Below are 19033 nucleotides of genomic sequence, written 5' to 3'. Positions count from 1 at the left end.
GGTGCAGTCCTCTGAAGATGACATTGTTCTTCATTATCTTCAAGTTATATTTTTTTCCAAAGATCTTCTTGAATTGTGGCTTTACAGGAAAAAAAATCAAACTTATAAAAAAAAAACCCTTAATTTTTCAATGAGATATAAAATCAGGAATATTTTTCATAAAATTAATAAATTATATATTTAATAAATATGAGGTTTACTTACAAACATTTAATGTTTGGTTTGCTACTACTAGTAAGCATTTTCTTTTGGAACACAGACAGCATTTAAACCTCATTAAAAGGTGAATCTCTCATCTGTGTTAAACAATCCAAGAAGAGAGCTTGCTATTTAAATTACACATATACATTTCAGAATCTGAGTTCTGCAATGAAGAATTTGCAGATTTAGGCACTGTTTCTTCATGTAGAAAAGTAGCATGAAGAAACATAGGCCATAGACTTGCTTCTTTTCAGCCTACTGAGTTATTTGTAGCAGTATTGTGTTTTCAAAGCTGCTTCTGCCTGGGAAAGAATCACAGTCCTGTTTTCAGAAGAAATCTGGTATTTCATCAAGGCACTAAAAAAAAAACCAAAATCATTAAAGAGGGAGTCACAGTAATTAACCTGTTGGCAGTGTGATATTTTAAAAGTTTTTTTTAAACCAGAAAAGCAAATCTCCCAGGGTAGTCCCTGTGAAGGGAAAATATACTCTCTCAAGGGGAATTGAAAGCAGGCTCTGCAACACAGGTGATCTGACTTGTTCACTTAAGGAGCTTGCTGATTGTCAGTCAGCTTCTCTCAAGCTGCAAGCCTGACCTTTTCTGGGTTTCATGGCTTTTGTACTACTTCTGTCCCCAAAGAGGGGAAAAGCTACTATCTTTGATTGATGGCAGCAATTCCTCTCCTGGGAGTATGAAAGAGAGGAGCAGATATAATTATTGAGAAAAACTTAGTTCATTTTTCTCCCATCATGTGTATGCTAAGCATAAACAGTAGTAATCAGCAGCTGCAAGCTGCTTCATACTCATTTACAGGAGAAACTGAGCTTCTACTAGTAACAAATCAGAACAACTTAGTTTTGATTTAACATTTCTCCTTTTTTCTTTAGTAGCTAATAGTATCTTTTTCCCTTTTAAAAATGCTTATTTGACTTTTGCCACAATACTCACTTTGTTAAACTAGCACAGACATGCTAAAGTTTACTTTTGAAAATATACTTTTTTCCACAAACTTTTCATCTGTAGTACATCATTGTGTCTTGTCTAAGATTTAGGTGATAAACCCATTCAATCACCAACATGCTGCTTGCAATTTTTGTTTTGCTTGTCTTTCCATGGTAGACTGGCATTGGGGGCAGGGTAAAGTAGGGGAGTGTGTGGTGTGTTTACAGTAAGAATAAGCTGTGATTACTAATTGCAGATATAAATATGCACCTCCAAACCCTAGAAGAAAGTGAGCCGCTTCAGCCAATAAAGTTACCTGATACTGTAAACATTTGAAGACTGTAATAACAGCTTGTTCTCATTTCCCTGCTTGCAGAAATTAGGCTGCTTCTGGCTTCTATCACTTAGCATGTCCAAACACATTGTAGGAATGTGGCTGCTTGTGACCTCTTGTTCATGTATCACGATAGAAGCCATGTGCATCTGAATATCTGTCCTTGGCTCCTCTAAGCATAATGACACCTTGGGTTGCTAAAATTCTTGGTCTGGCACTTCACTGAGCAGAATTTTGTAATAATAATAATAACTATAATACATCTTCATAATATGCTAGTGTGCTCACAGTAAATATATTCTAATTCTAACTGGAGAAGGTAATTTTCAACTTGATCTCTTTGCCCAGTATCCAACTGGACTGAACTAAGGACTCAAAAGTAAGTCAAAATCTCTTATTTCATTTATAAAAAGCACAACTATTCTTTTTTCTTTTTTTTTAAGAATTTTAAGAAAAATGTATCAATGAATTGCTTAGCAGTCTAAGTAACTAAAGTGATGAAATTTGGAACTAGGAGGTTTTTGCCTCTTCTTCGAGCAACTGCAACATGAACAATCAAACTGTACATCTTTCCAGTAATGTATTTTCTCTTGTTTGTATTTACTCTGAACATTTTCAGTAATTAGGCTTATACTTCCTTTGTTACTGTTTCCTTCAAAAATTCAACTGAAGTATTTTGGTGGAGGTGGGCTTTCTCCTCCACATAATTCTATTATCCTTCATATTTTGGATGAGATAGATCTGAAAAAGACAGTTAGCCTAAGCAACTGTCACTACAGCTGGCTTTCCTTAGTAGCTCAGTCACACCAGTTTGTTGTTCTGTGTTCTGAGATGTGACATTACACCAAGTGCTTCAATTTTACAAAGAACTACCAGAAAACACACAATCAAATTTTCCCTTTTCAAGGATCACCCTTAGTTGCTCTAATTTACCATCATTTCAACTCATACATGAATTTAGCCACAAAACAAACAAAAGAAATAGGAAAATCGCTTCCACATTAGTTAACTGCCGCAATCAGGATCTTGGTATTCACTTCCCAGAACCCATGGTCTAGCACAACGTGACATTTTCTTACATAAAGACCCTTGAGAAGGTTTTGAGCTATTTAAGTCCAGAAAAATCAGCTGCATTTGAGTAAGCTGTTAATTAGTCGTAATTAGATTTATTCTTTCCCAGCTGTTTTATAGAAATTTTTGATTTCTGAATTAGGGGAAAGCAATAGTCTATTTACAACCAACTGAAGTCTTGCCGCCTGCTTCTTCATCCTAAAGAAGCAAAAGTTGTCTTTCTTTCTGCCACTGTTATATGCTCAATTCTTTGAAATGAATGGGGTTCTTGGAGAGTATCAAAGGATTTCTGTCAGGTGACAAGATCATTTGAACAGTTTGGACTGGATCTCAGATTCTCTGACAGACTTAACAGCCAAAATGCTGCCTTTTATAAAGCAATTTTAGAAAGCAAGGGGCTTAATGTTTGTCCCTTTTATACATCACAACTACAGCACAGTAAAATTTCTTTCCGTTTGATTTTCTTAATTCTTGTCAATAAATGTTGAACTCATTGAAAAGTTGATAATTTCAATAATTTCCAAATTATTTGAGAATTCAGATCACATCAAAAGTTTTAGAGGAAGAAATTGACTCACAGAACTTATGAACTGGTAGAGTTAGCATGAGAAGTCCAACTTCTAGAAACTGGGGCTCATTGCTTGCTAGATACTTGAGTCCAGATCTCATCATCAAATATTTTGAACAGAGTATTTTATTTAACCCCGTGATATAAAGTAGGCAAAAAGTAGACCTGATCATTCATCTCTCAGTTGACTCCATTAGTACACAGGATAACTTGGAGGAAGTGATTCTCACTCCTCATTGTTGGAGTTATGATACTTGGAGAAATGAGTCACTACTCCAAAAGAGGATGCTCCAGGAGAGCAGGAAGGACACTTAGGAGCTACTTGCTGCTTCTGTAGATGTTGATACTGTTCAGTTTTCTCTAGGTAATGACTTGGGAACAACCCTGACCCTATCAGTCCGTCAGGGTCTTGGGGAAAACTGTGCACAGTAATCAAAATCCCTCTAGCATATAAGAAGACTAAACCTCCATTTCCCATGTTCTGGTTCCAAATAACCTCCTATTTTTTTGTAACAATAAAGGTGAATTTATACCCCAAAGTTAAAAATTTTGTATCACCAAATCCAGAAGTTGACAGAATACATTTGCCTGTGAAAGTTAATAGTGTGTAGAGGAAAACAGAAAGAAATATTCTTTGCTTTAGACTTGTAATAAAATTTCCAGTGCTTCACAATGCTCTTCATATCCTCTCTGAGGAGCTGCATCTCATCAGCTGAAGAGTACTAGTCTGGATTAATGGCATGCACTCAGAGCTAACTTTTTTTTTTTAATAGGTATGTCTGAGGCCATGCCACCTTTTCTTTAGTGCTTACATCCATAAAAGAAGTTGAATATGTTATGATTCTGCATTCCTTAGCCTTATTCCACGCTTATAAGAGTAAAATATCTTTGCTAGAAAGCAGGGCAGATGTGATTATGAAACACATTCTTACATTCGCAACTAGCTGTTATTCTGTTCTATGCAAATTACTCATGGTTAAAGTCTGATGTTAGTGTCATAGAGGAGTAACAAAGCCAGTGCAACAAAAGAAGCTTAATAAAGCAAGGCACCTCAGGGCCTTCTGCCTTCCTGTGTTATCAGTCCTATACTTTAGCCAGTTATGCATCCTAAGGGGAGTCAGTTACACATCCTGAGGGGAGACCTCATTGCTCTCTACAACTACCTGAAAGGAAATTGTGGAGAGGAGAGTGCTGGCCTCCTCTCCCAGGTGACAGGGGACAGGACAAGTGGGAATGGCCTCAAGCTCCACCAGGGGAGGTTCAGGCTGAACATTAGGAAAAAATTCTTCACGGAAAGGGTCATTGGGCACTGGAACAGGCTGCCCAGGGAGGTGGTTGATTCACCTTCCCTGGAGGTGTTTAAGGCACAGGTGGATGAGGTGCTAAGGGGCATGGTTTAGTGTTTGATAGGAATGGTTGGACTTGATGATCCGATGGGTCTTTTCCAACCTGGTGATTCTATGATTCTAAATTTTACAACAGTGTAAACCTGAAACCTCTAATGTGGAACACCCTGGCTTACGTATAGGTGACTCAAGAAAGCCTGCAATACAAATGAAGAAGAAGAAGCAAAGGAAGGCCCTGTCAGACATGAGCTCTCCAGAACATTTTTATGTGGGTTTCTGGGTTGTGTGTATTCTTACTAGATCTTCATGCTCCAAAAAACACAGGGAAGGGAAATGTCATCAGAAACATTCCTAAGGGTTTTAATTTTCTTTGAAGAAAAAACATGTCTTCAAAGAGATCTGGAAAGTCTAAAAGATAATATTGCAATGTCAGAATGATGACAACATTTATAGCACTGTAGATGCAAATCAATATCAGAGTGACACAATGTCAGTACAAGTTATCCTACTATGAAAACAAACACATCAGGAAATTTAAGACCTAATTATGTTGTGGGCAGAGAGTGAAGCCTGAAGCAAAAGATACAAAGAAAAGGTGAGCTGGTGCTGTATCAGTAAATCCAAGTCTTAAATCAAGTAGGCAAAGAAACATAAACACCATAAAAAATGCATAACTTGGGGCCTCTTCATCCTTCCAATAACATCCATAGCAAATGAATAGCACTGATTCCCAGTCCGGACAGGATAGCATTGACCATAGGAAGAGAGAAGATAAAAAGAAGGTGGGTCTATAATTCCTCTCTGCCAGGCCAAAGTCTGAGACTTCTAGAGTGTCTCTGACCCAGACATAAATCAGAGCCTGAGGAGATTAGTAATTCCAGGTGGGGAGATCTGCTAACTTAAAAATACACTTTTATGAACAAAAAAAAAAGGCTACAGAAGAATGAAAAATAAGGCCTGAAATGTGCAAATAGTGTAGGATGAGATGAAAGTTAAGATCCCCACTCATAATTAAAAAAACTTTTATGAAATAGATAGCTCATTCTGCTGAAAAGAGAAGTTTCAGCCAGAAAGAGGCAATGAGGCCATTCCTCATTAAGACAAGTACTCTGAAAGGATATCAGGACTTAGAGTTGTGTCTGTACAGCTCACACCCAAACCCAGCTCACACCCTCTCATATACAGGCGCTGACACAGGAGTTTCACTCAGAGCCAGGTCTATAGTGTGGCTGAAAACAGCAGAGGCCACAGATGGACTTGGATGGCCATACCAGTCCTACCTGAACTGTTACCAAGACTAGGGGAAACACGGCACAGATGATCAGAAACTAGCATTAGGTATAAATGTGAATACTGTGAGAATTCAAAAATTCATTAAAAAATGCTTAAACTGCATTGGAATTAGAATCTATTTGACTTCAAGAAAAAGGCAGTAAGCCGGCTGGAGTTAAAAACCAAGACACAGTCTAAATGTTACATACCATGGAATCATTAAAGTAAATTAAGAAACTATTAGAAGGAAGATCTAAGGACAACTACAGGGCAAACACTTTACCTGTTTTAGTAGTTTACAGAAGCTTAATTGTGGAGTTTCCTAACTGAAAGAGAACTTTATATAAAACAAGGTAATGGTTGCAGGAATATTACGAAGCTGAATAACCCAACAATCAGAAAGTACATTGAGATGTTTTACAAGGCACTGCAGAAGTAAAAAAGATCTATACAATTGTTTACTACTTATGCAAACTAAATTGAGATGAACTTAAGAATTTGTAGTAAAGTAAGAAGATCAGGCCTTGGGCTCAAAATGTACAGCCAAGTTCTTAATACATCTACACAGTACTCTTGCTTTCTTTTCCCTTCTGCCTCCTGCTATGCATCTTCAGCTTGATTATTCACTTTAAATACTAACCATGGAGATTGAAATCACCAAATGAAAACACCAAACCCCTACCACTTTTCTACAGAATCTTCCTTGACGCAAAAGCATCCTCTGATTTTCTCTTATTGCTTTCTCGGGCTTCAGCTTAGTAAAGTTTCCCATTCAGGTAGGCATTTTCGGGGAGGAAGTTATTAAAAAAGAGAGACCAGTTAGGAAGCTGTAGGGTGTCTTCACCATATGGTATGCCCAAAAGAGACACTAGCAACACGATAAACTGCAGCTCATCATGTCACACTGTTGTATTATGCGTACCTCATTGCCCCTACTCGTAGCAGAGGTCTGAATTGGAAGATCTGAGATAATGCCTGTGTGACAGTTCTCATTTTTCAAGTAGTCCAAAGTAAATTTTATTTCTAAGGTTTAAAATCAGTAGGTGCAAGGTGAATAAAAACGTTCTTGAGCAAACCAGATACTGACCTTCTCTGTTTCTGAATGGTTTCCAAGTTCAGGAATACGCATGCTATCCAGTGCAGAAAGGTAAGGGTACTCTCCCAGTCCCTATTTTTCCCTGAAACCTCAGCAATCTGATTCAACATATGATCAAGTATTGCTCTGCAACACAAGTAAAATACAGTCCAAGTGCTTGTAAGGATTTTGCACCACTTTACATGCATACGGATGGTGCAAGGTATCTGAGAGTCTGACCTAGAAACCCATCTATTCTGATGCCCTTTTAAATCCTTTGCTCACTCTCTTTAGAGCCCTGAATAAAATTAAAAGCTTTTCGCTTTGCTTCCTTTTTTAAAAATTCTCTACTAGCAACCACTGTTGGAGTTTCACACTGTGAAGTACCTGAAAAACCTCTGCTGAAACTCTGTGATTTAGGAAAGAGGCAAAAGAGAAAGAAATAAGGAAAGAAGGAAGGAGAAGGAGAAAGACAGCTTGCTTCCACTGTCTTTTAAAAAAGGAGCAAGGTGGGATTAAAGCATCAGATGAGACAGTTCAAACACAAAGCACAAGTGACAGACAGAACAGGTTCATCATACATTAGACCATTGGTGTCTGCTGGCTGATTTTTGGCAGCTGCTTCTGTAAGAGCAACTGCTTGCTGCTGCTTTACCAGCCAATGGCTCTGTGGAAAATCTGTGGTCTCACAAAAAGTGCTCTATTGACCATCAGCAGAGTTCCTTCTGCTACAGCTGTGCAGGGTGGAGGGCTCTAACTTGTTTATTTGTAGCTAAATTGAAGCATTTTCAGGTATCATTCACAACATAGCTGATAGGAAAAAAAATGTCTTTGGTTCAGCAGTAATGAGGCTTGTAGCTAAGCATTTACCATAAAAATATGTCTTCTGTTTTGTTTTGTGTTATGTTTTTTTTCCTTGTTTTAACATACCTGAGTTTTCATAATTCAATTTGCAAGGATTCAAATTATGATTCTAACTAAAAAGCTACACCACAAGTCAAAATGAGATGCAATTATAAACCCTTAGTATTGTTGGAAAATTAAATTATAAGAACTTATCTTATGCAACTGCAATTAAAAATGCTAAATTGCTGGTAAAAATACACTTTGCTACTGCTAAGTGGAGCTGGAAACAGGACAAGGTTGTAATACAAATTAGTTACAAATGTAAAATTGATCATTAATTGGCCAAAACTTCACAAATAATCAACCTAATAACAGCTAATCAAACAAGAATTACAAGTTAAACAAATAAATCCTTCCTTCACAGTCCTTCCTTTTGAGACCCTGCTAGCTTTGAAGTGTGAATCCATTCACTGGTCATTTAGCAGGCCAGACATTTTCAGTCCATCCTTGCTCAAATTGTGGACAGATATGAGACTAATTTCATAAAATAATACAGCACCACAGACCCCTGTCAGAGTACATTACCACCTCAGTTCTACTGGCACAGCTGCCTGAGAGGCTTTGGTGTGAACCAGACTAAGGAACTGATCCAGCTGGAAGTAATCCCATGTATTTCTTTTTCTTCTCTTCATCTCAGATCATTTTCTCTGTCTAGCTCATAGCAAGAGTGGGATGGCACAGGGAGGTGACGAATATTCCTGCTGAGACTTTCAAAAATGCTAGGCCACAGACTAGGAATTTTTTTTTTGATGCTTGTTCCTTTTAAACAGTTGCAGATTATACATGTGAAAGCAGTCATAGATACTTAACATTTAAAACACGTCCCAGAATCTCTGAACTTTTGAGTAAGGTGCATAGTGTAGCCTCAAAGCTGTGCACCACCACACCTCTTTCCAAGGCTGACTTATATAACATTGTTAGTGTTGTGATCTCTTTTTTTCCCCAAGTCACTTATTTAATCTTCCATTTTCCTTTCTATAGCACTAACGTTTGCAGCAACTAGTCTCAGGCTGCTGTACACTCTGGGTTTTGTCACAACTTAATGAGGAAGAATATGGGCATGTTCAGTCTACTCTGCTAACTGGAGCCTTGAACCAAAGTGTTTGTGCACAGCTTGGAAAATCTGAGCTGTAACCGATTGTCCTACCCCACCTCAGTCCATCCAGTACTCTTCAGTGGAAGCTTATAACTGTAATTAGGGGCCAGTCTTGTCTGGGTTCCCAGCGTGCAGCAAACTCCAAGCTTGGGCTCAGATGAGTAATAAGTGGAAGCTGGAAGATTTATAATGTGTAGTTGTGAGGAAATCTGTCTTGAGAACATGTACTTAACTGATGGTATAGACATGCTGAGTGTTATTCTGCTGAGAGCAGTTTGTTCCTACAACATTCAGTTATTGCTTCAGGGAACTTTAAATATCATTACTTGTGGCCCAGATGATCGCAGGTATTCAGGCTCATACAAGAAATGTAAGCTTTCTGCAGTGCTATTTCACTGAGACACAGATGGAGCTGTATGATTTATCTGAAGTCACCCAGGGATACAGCAGCAATCAACCTCACTAGGCCTATTCCCAAAAGCACAGCCAGCCTTCATAATAGATGCTGACTAAGTACACAGTCTGCTCAAGGAGTAGAAATGAATTCCTCCCTTGAATTCTGTTTATTGCTATAAACAATTTACATGGACAGCAGCTTGTTGTGAGTTTGATTATTCATTGAGATGTCTTACTGAATCATCCTTGCAATGAAACGAGGAAGTTTAATGTATAACTTGGACTACAAGTCTCTGTGACAGTGGTGAGGTTGTGTCTCACGCTATATTTTGGCTAAATTATCTGCAATTCATTCCTAGGGTTTCTAAACCATAACATAAGATGCAGTGGCAGGTCGCAGAAAGCCCCACATAGAGAGGTGGAGACGTAGGAAAAAAGCTGAGAATCATTAATTGTGAGTTACGCTCATAGTCCAAAGATGATGCTACCTCACTGAAGCCAAGTGCACAGTGCTCATAGTGTCCCTCACTGTCTGGCATTATCTGCATTTGGTCTTCTCACTGAAGATGATCTCCACCTGAGTTCTCGTTTACACAAAAATCTTTTATACAACTTGACCATTACAAAGGCCTTGTACCTTTCACTGAAACAGCTGTAAGATCATTTTTCATTGGCAGTGCAGTCTAAAGAGACATGAGATAAATGACGATACCAAAAATGCTGGCAAATAAAACTCTCTAAGTCTCATTTTGGAGTTTTAGAAAGCAAGCATCCTTTATCAGGCCTGGGCAACATGCGGGAGTGACCTCCATCAATCATGTGCAACAAGACAAAAGCTGGTTACAGAATATATTTCCCACTTACATGCATATCTATAAATTTTCCCTGAAATCTTATGCATAATCTATTACTTTCCAATGTCTAATTTTAATGTTATTATGAAACTTTGCAACAGTCAAAGCCCTTGCTAATCTGGAGTTGACTCCAGCTCTCTGCCTGACCTTGCCTTTAAGATACGAAATCATGCAAACTGAGATGATTACAGAAGAGACAACTGTTCAGCACAGATCATACTGAACGCAAGATGTAATCGTCTTCAAGGAGTGAATGCCCAAACTCACTGGTTGGAAGAGCAGGAGTTGGGGGTGAGGGAGAGGGGAAAAGAACAAAATGAGGCAAAAATACGACACAACAAAACAAACAAAAAAAATTCCAACCTGTTTTATGTGTGCTATAGTAACACAGGGTTTCATTGATGGGAGAGTGTATACCTCCTCTGACATCAGACACAGGAATTGTTCTTGTTTTAATCAGGGAGAATACTTGCACTCATCTAACTAAATGTACTGTCTTAGCTTTATAGGGGCTAGATGGTCATCTTTTCCTCCTACAATCAGCATGAATCAGAGTGCTGGGAATCAGGTTTCACACTTGAGAATTAAGAACTTACCACTAACCAACAAAGGGCTGAAGAGCAAAAGTGATTGAAATGCAGCTGCAGTTTTAGCAACGTTTGCTTGTTGATTCAGAATCTGTGAATGACTATATAACTTTACATAAATCATACATTTTTTACATGAAAGTATTACATAGTATAATAGTAATGACTATTCATAATAGTATGACTATTCATAAAATAACACAGGCAATGACGTGTTTTTCTCCTGTCAACCTTGACCATGACAGCATCAATTTTCTCCAAGCAATGTTTGAGGATCTCCCAAACAAAACGTTGCCTACAAGCATTGGGTTAAAACCCATAGCATTATACACTCAGTTTCAGCTATTCGAGCTGAATAAAATGCCTGCTGTGGGGAGCAGAGAGCAAGAATAGGGGATATGCTGCCCGCTTGGTGTTGCCAGTGTCAGTGAACCATAACAAGAAACCAGGAGATACTGTAAGAATTGCTTGATAAGCAAAACTCATAGAGAATCCCTTTTTCTGTCCAAGTCCAGCATGCACCAATGACCTCTACAGCCTCTTCCTCACTGCCTTTACCAGGCCTTTGGCTGCTTGCTTCCAAGGCCAACTCTGATGTGCTACAGTTGGGCACATGAAGATGGGCTCAGCAAGGAAAAATATGGGTCAAAGGTGACGATGGTGTGGGATGTGCAAGGCCGCAAGGGCTTCGACAACTGCATCAGCAGCAAAAAAAAGATCAGGGAAAATATTACCCACCGCTAACTGCACGGGGCAATTTTAGTGATCAAGGACACACCAAAGAGGCAAAACATTCCTTTCCTTGGCCTTTAGTGTCAAGGTCTGCTCTTAGGCCTGCCATGCCTTTGAGCTTGGTTGCAGAGCTTGTGAGTGAGAGAAGCTCGTGTCAGGTGAAGACAAAGTTAGGGATCGTTTAAGTAAACTGGACATGCACAAATGTATGGGAATGAACATGATATCTTGGAGGGTGCTGAGGTTTCTCTTTATGCTATGTCTCATTAAGATCTAAATGTGCCGAAATTTAAACACGTAAAATATTCACAAGTAACCATAGATGAGTGAAAGAACGCAGAAGTCAAGAAAGCCTGAGAATTCAAATATGAATCATGAAGTATTCTCACCAGCACCTCTGCAGAGCTCCCTATTCCCTTTCAGAGCCACTTTAGGGTTTTTGACGCTGGCTATTCAACTCTGGTTTGTTCCTCAGGAACACTGCTTACGAGTTGATGTACCATGACAGTCATGACTGGCACCATGACTGTCCCAGGCACCTAGAGACCTTTCAAGTCAGGCTTACCAAAAACCATCTGGATCAGTTTCAGCTTGCTTTAACAGAGCATTGGAATGGAGACATTCAAGCAGAAGCAATGGGCTGGGGCCAGGCGGCTTACTGTTTGTCATGGTTGCAGTAGCTGATTGTAAAATAATGATTCCTTTGAGACAAAGGTTATGTCTTTTGACACAGATGAGTGTTTTGGGCTTTGGGCATACCTTAAAGTAATATTATGAATATGTGGCATTGTCTTTAGATATGAAAATTGTTGTTGCTACGTAGGCATCATAATACTAAGGTTTTAACAGTTGTGAAGTTCTAGTTTCACAGTATTTGTAGTGTTCGTAATGTCAGGTACCAGGAATACCAAAACCCACAGAATAGAGTTTCTAATTTGGGTGAATGAATTCTCATCATGTAGCGGAGATATAGAAAATATTCCCCAGCAAGGTGCCACTACACAATTTTACATCCCATACATATATATGGGTAATTAATGAATCTTCTCTAACTAGCCAACCACATGCCCATTACTGAGCTTGTGAGTTGATACTACTAATTCACAATGACATCAGCTGGTGGCTGGGGATTGTCTCTCACAGTATGCCACTGTTTAACTCATGTTTATGACATTAATTACACTGACATATGTTAAATAATTCAAGCTTCCTTGAATTCACACACAGACACCAGTAAGGTTTATTCATTCCCATTAAGCACTGACCCACAATGGAAACTGTGCACGGTGCACGTTGTCCCAATTTTCAACACAGAAAATGACAATCCCTGATATAGCTAAGGCTGTCAGACACATTGTTTTTTCTGGACTTCTTTCTTTTTTTCCTGACAAGAAATGTTTTTCAAGTGAAATCTGAAAACTCTACACTGTAATTAGTGGTGCCCAAGCATGATCATGGGTAAAGCACCCTGTATGCTAAGTGCATGATATCGCTCCTTATCATCATGCTGGTGGTCTGGATACAGCAGACTTAAGGCACATGTAAAGAGAATAAAGTAGGTCTGCCATTTCCTGGATGTGCTGGACATCCCAAGCAGGTGCTGCACCAATGGCCTGTACATTTACAGTAAATCTGATGTAAGCAAGAGCTGCAAACTCATGTGCATTTGTTAGTCACCTGGAGAGTATGTACACGCAGGCTAGGAAATGTAATTACCTCTGTTGTGGTAACATACACCACGGTCTGACAGTCCTTTGACAAAATGCAATGGTGGTGCTGTTCTGAAAATGGCATTGCCAAAGCCAAATCACTGTCACAAATCTTTTGACCTGCTTGTTTGCTGCAAAGAGACAAATGAAAAGGAAACTGTGACCTCAGGAGGCTGCACAAGACTAAATTCATGGCTGGTATTTGAATGCAGAAGTGGTGTAGATATGGTTAGTGATAGGCACCTTTTTTAGAGGCTGGTTTCCACTATGTCTCTCAAGCAGTGAGAGAAGCAAGTACAGTTAATAAGGAAATTGGACCTATTTTCATTCATCCCTATAGCTCATGCATGCAACAAAATAGTAGTCCTCCTAATTACCAGTCTCTGTACATTTCAAAAATGTGGGTAAAACATGGGTGTACAGAGAATGACTGGGAAAGCAAAAGCCATTTCATTTTCTGCATTTAAAGAACCTGGTGCAGTGAGAGCTTGCTAGAGTTTTGTTTTTAAAAAAAATAAAAATCTGATAGTCTGGCAAGACTTGAGACAGTGACCTGGAGATTAGACTTCACCTGTATTAATGAAGATATAAATTCTTTGTTGATTTTTTTTTCTCTCATCTGTACCGATTGGTGTGATTTGTGTGTTCAGAACAAAGTAGAGATCCTTAACTCTACAAAAATTTTAGGTAAGTTTCAAGACCATCAAGACAGCAGAGAGGAAACAGCTCAAAGCACACTAAAGAAATATGACTCAGCCTTTAAATATGCAATAATTTAATTAAGAATAAGAAAGCTAAATTTCATCCACCCACCTACTCATCACCCCACACATTTAAAATATATTACAGCAAGAACCCAGGCTTTCTGTTAATTTTTTGTCATAATAGAGGATTCGGTACCTGCTCTTCTACCAATTCCATACCTTTACTGAGAAATTCAGTCTTGCTGAAATTAAATCCCTTCTGAAATAAGATAAGATTTTATTCATATGTTCAGAACAACTAATCTTGCAGGAACCTAAAAGGGTTGGTTTAATTCAGGAGTGAGCAAAAGAGTAGAGTAAAACTACTGAGACAGATTTCACTCAGCCTGTAGGACTTTGCATCTGAATCTCAAAATAGCAGTCACCAGCCTGTCTTCCCTGAAGCAGGCAAGGAAGCAATGCTTTTTCAATGAATGAACTGCACACACAACTAAATGCCATTCTCAGTCAGGCATTTTTGTTCCATTTCCCTTGCTTAATTCATGTTTGGTTTTTTTTGTTTAATTTCATGATGTGTGATTTGAGTCATTGTGCGAGTATGTTACAATGTTGTGGCCAGATGTGTGTAACTGAAGAGGCAATTTGTAAGTGCTCTTCCTAGTTTCCACCTCTAAAGTTACCATCTGCCACATGGAATGGAAAGAAAGAGTCACTGAAGTATTTGTGTTCTTCAGGCACTGAATAAGGTACTTGATCAGTAAAATGAATATTGTATTAACCCCAAAGCTACTATTGTCTTTTTTCCATTTCACTACAGGGTTTTTGCATAAAATCCTATTGTGCCTATCTCCTTGCTGCAGGCTAAGATAAACAGTTCACAACATCATCTCAGCATCAAGTGAACCATTACACTTACATTGCCCTTAGGATTTTGGTTTTTTATTAATCACATTACTTTCATTTGGCATTTGAAAGTTGTCTCTTCCAACTGAGTAATAGTTAATCAGTCAAAAGGTTCTTTCATTAATTCACTTAATATTGCCTCCCAGTGTATTCTTAGTACTTTTCTCCTTCAAATATTGCTTCATTTGTAATTTTATACCCAAACCCTCTGATCTAAACATAAGGCCCTAGGAGGCTTTATTATTATTGCTGTTATTGTTTTCTCATGTTTCTCCCTACGCAGTGCTTTTTCTAAATCTAGTGATTTGTCCTAGCAGGTCAAATCTCGATTGTAATAGGCATTTTAGAAATCAGGCTAACAATAGGACAACATGGAATTTGCAGTATAGATTTTCAGGACATCACCATCACAGTTTTTTTCCCTTTTAAGTATTGTTGAAGCACATTTGGGTATCCTATTATGAGCTATTTAAGAGCTATTGAAGTAAGACTTTATTTCCAGCTGTGATGCTTTTTCAACTTTGACAAAATGGAATGGGAATTAGTCTTTAAATCTGAATTTATTCTGAGAAATCTAAAACCAGAAATTAAGGGTTTTTATCCAAGACAACATCCAGTCAGGGGAAGCCCTTGATGACCGGAAGAAGGGCAAGATTGTGCTCATTTTTCAAAATGGTAGAAAGGATCACCCTGGGAATGACCAGCCTGTCAGCCTCACCTCTGTGCCTGGGAAGATCATGGAAGACATGCTCCTAGAAGCTATGCTAAAGCACATGGAATACAGGGATGTGATTTGAGACAGACAGCATGGCTTCACTAAAAGCAAGTCCTGCCTGACTAACCTCATGGCTTTCTATGATAGGATGACCACACCAGTGGACACGGGAAAAGAAATGGACGTAATCTATGTGGACTTCCGTAAAGCCTTTGTCATGGTCCCCCACAACATCCCTCTCTCTGAAATGGACAGATATGGATTTCATGAGTGGACTGTTCAGTGGATAAAGAATGGGTTGGATGGTTGCATCCAGAGAGTAATGCTCAACGGCTTGATGTCTAGGTGAAGATCCATGACAAGTGGTGTCGGTACAGGGTCTGTAATAGGACAAGTGCTGTTTAATATTTCCATCAATGATACAGCTGGTAAGATCAAGTGCGCTCTCAGCAAGTTTGCAGATGACACCAAGCTGAGTGGTGCAGTTGTCATGCCAGAAGGACACGATATCATCCAGAGGGACCTGGACAAGATGGAGAATTGGACCTGTGTGAATCTCATGAGTGCAAGCTCCTGCGCCTGGATCAGGGCAATCCACAGTGTCAATACAGGATAAGGGAAGACATAATTGTGAGTAGCCCTGCAGAGAAGGATGCTGATTGATTAGGAGCTCGACTTAAGCTGGCAGTGTGTGCTCACAGCCCAGAAGGACAACCGTATCCTGGGCTGCATCAAAAGAAGCGTGGCCACCAGGTAGAGGGAGGTGATTCTGCCCCTCTACTCCACTCTCTTGAGACCCCACCTGTCATATTGTGTCCAGTTCTGGAATCCCCAAGATAAGAAGGGCATGGAACTGTTGGAACAGATCCAGAGGAGAGTCATGAAGATGATCAGAGGGCTGGAGTACCTCTGCTATGAGGACAGGATGAAAGAACTGGAATTGTTCAGCATGGAGAAGAGAAGGCTACAGGGACACCTTGTAATGGCCTTCAGTATCTGAAGGTGGCCTACAAGAAAGCTGGGGAGGTACTTTTCACAAGGTCTTGTAGTGATAGGACAAGAGGGAATGGCTTTAAATTGGAAGGGGGCAGATTTAGAACAGACATTAGGAAGAAATTAATCACAATGAGGGTGGTGAGGCACTGGCACAGGTTGCCAAGGGAAGGTGTGGATGCCCCATCCCTGGAGGTGTTCAAGGCCAGATAGGATGGGATCTTGCGCAGCCTTGTCTAGTGGGAGGTGTCCCTGCTCATGGCAGGAATGTTGGAACTAGGTGATCTTTAAGGTCCTTTCCAACCCTAACTATTCTGTGATTCTAACTTCATGCAGTAAACAACATGCAGTGCTCCAATACTTAAATTGCAGAAGTGATTGTCATGTGTACTGTTTCTGGCCACTGGAAATTAGAATAATTATTAATAGTCCATTTTACCTTTTTAATCAGTTTTTCAGAATCATTACATGGATTTTGCTAGGATTTGCTGACCCAGTTTTAAATACAGTTCCTGAATCTACTTGCTTTAGTCATCCATCAGAAACCTACCCAACTTTTTTACGCTATCACACACACGCACACGCGCACACACACACACAAAATTTTCTAAAAATGCTGTTGCTTTCTGTGCTTCCAGATACATCTATATAATTGTTATGTTAGAGCGAATGTAATTTTATTTTTAGTATGACGCACACTTCTAAACATAGTTCAGGAAAATACAGGCTTTGCCTTTCAGAGCAAGCCAGGCTGATGAAATATTTTCCTCTGCTTGGGACATTCCCGCACAGAAAAGAGTCAACAAATTGGAATTATCATTATCTCCAACACACAGATGATTCTAATTATTCTGGAAGATACACAGCCCACAGTTTTGCTCTGAAGAATTTAGCACATGCTATTATTCTGTTCAGAATAGATTTTGAAAAGTTCCAGAGAAGAAAAAAAAGAAAATACAAGAAATATTACAATTGGAAATTCAATAAGTATAAAGTATGGCCATTTTAAAAGTTAGAATAAAATACCATATCATTTCATCAGTTTACTGAGAAGAAAACAGAAGCCCCTCTAATTATTCTATAAGACCAGAACAAAAGAGAACAAGCAAGCAGAAATTAAACACATTCAATTTTTAATTCAGTTGGGAATATAAAAGGTTTAGTTACTTGGTCTAAAGGTACAGAGGAAACCTCCACAGAAAACAAAGGTATTTAAAAATGTTAAGGATGCAAAATCAGTTATTGAAAAATTACAGAATTCTAGGCTTGCTCTTGTAGGGTTATTGCTGATGCACACACTTATGTGGCAGCTGAAATTCTTTTAAGCTTCTGAGAATCTTCGTAGTGCTTCATTGTGCTTCATCCCAGAAAAAAAAAATGTTTATTCAGTCAAACAATTTATTCTTACTATTCACCTTGTGAATGAAATCGCAGGACAGTGAGGGTATTGGTACCCTCCAATTCTGCTTTATGGGCCATTTTTTGCAGACTCTGCAGCTTTGAGGGAAGAACAAGATCTCCATGGAGAGTTATTACCCAGAGGTAATGTACCCTGCTGTGCTGAGCTCACTGCAAGCATATACTCTCTGTTCATACATGTAGCATAGGAGCGAAAAGACTCAGAAAGGTCTTAATAAAAACATTTACAGTTCTGATAGAATGGACCTCTTTATCCAAGGCCACCTGCTTAGATTTTTATTGGATGATCCTACAAGGCTTTGCCTTACGGCCAGTGCTTTATTCAATACATCACTGAGCACAGTGCCCTGAAATAATCCATTTTTCTGAAATGCATGAGTCTGGGATGGTTTCTCAAGTTCATTTGCATCAAATGTACACAGTTTCTGAAGTTCATTTGCAACCTGGCGATAATATTTTTTGCTTCTAAAAATCCTTAGGGCTTTTCTTTTAATACTAGCATTATTCTCTATAGTACCGTAGTTAGTTGCTAATTGCACCCATAAAAGCGAAAAGTGGTGCTAACATCACGGGAGAAGGAAGGGAGGTGACACACATAGGTGCCATACTTTTATTAGATTCTAACTTGTCTGAATCTGTCTTGACACTCAAAAGAAATTCAATGTTTTGTGGAAGATTAAATTTTACTGAACAAAAAATGATATCAAAAAACTACCTAGGATAAACGCATAAAACTATTACGTATTTAGTTTGCATTCATTAAAGTATTTCGAGGTGATCACTTCAAATAATTCAGAACATATGACTGGAATTTAACATCTCCATTAAGAAATCAGGTACCAAAAAAATTACTTGATTGAACAGTATAATTTTTGTCAAAATGAAATCTTTTGATACGCTATTTCTTTCCTAAGTTTTGTATCAAATTAAAAACTATAAGAAATGCATGATACAATGAAGAACAGTATGTGATATAAAATAGTGTAGTGGAGAAAAACAATGTAATATGTATGCTCTGCCACTCAAACAAAAGATAGTAATAGTCAAAAATATTGCGTGTAAATTCCACAGTTACTTGAACATAGTGTAATTCTAAAGGGAAATTTATTCCACTTTAAAAAGTATCTGAAATTGTTGGGTTGACTTGGTTTTTAAGTAGTGCTATTACATTTTATTCACTACAGAAAGAACTAAGATTATTAATTTAGA

Source organism: Phaenicophaeus curvirostris, chromosome 2 (assembly GCF_032191515.1).
Source record: "Phaenicophaeus curvirostris isolate KB17595 chromosome 2, BPBGC_Pcur_1.0, whole genome shotgun sequence".
In the NCBI taxonomy this organism is placed as follows: domain Eukaryota; kingdom Metazoa; phylum Chordata; class Aves; order Cuculiformes; family Cuculidae; genus Phaenicophaeus; species Phaenicophaeus curvirostris.
This window is presented reverse-complemented; position numbering follows the sequence as displayed.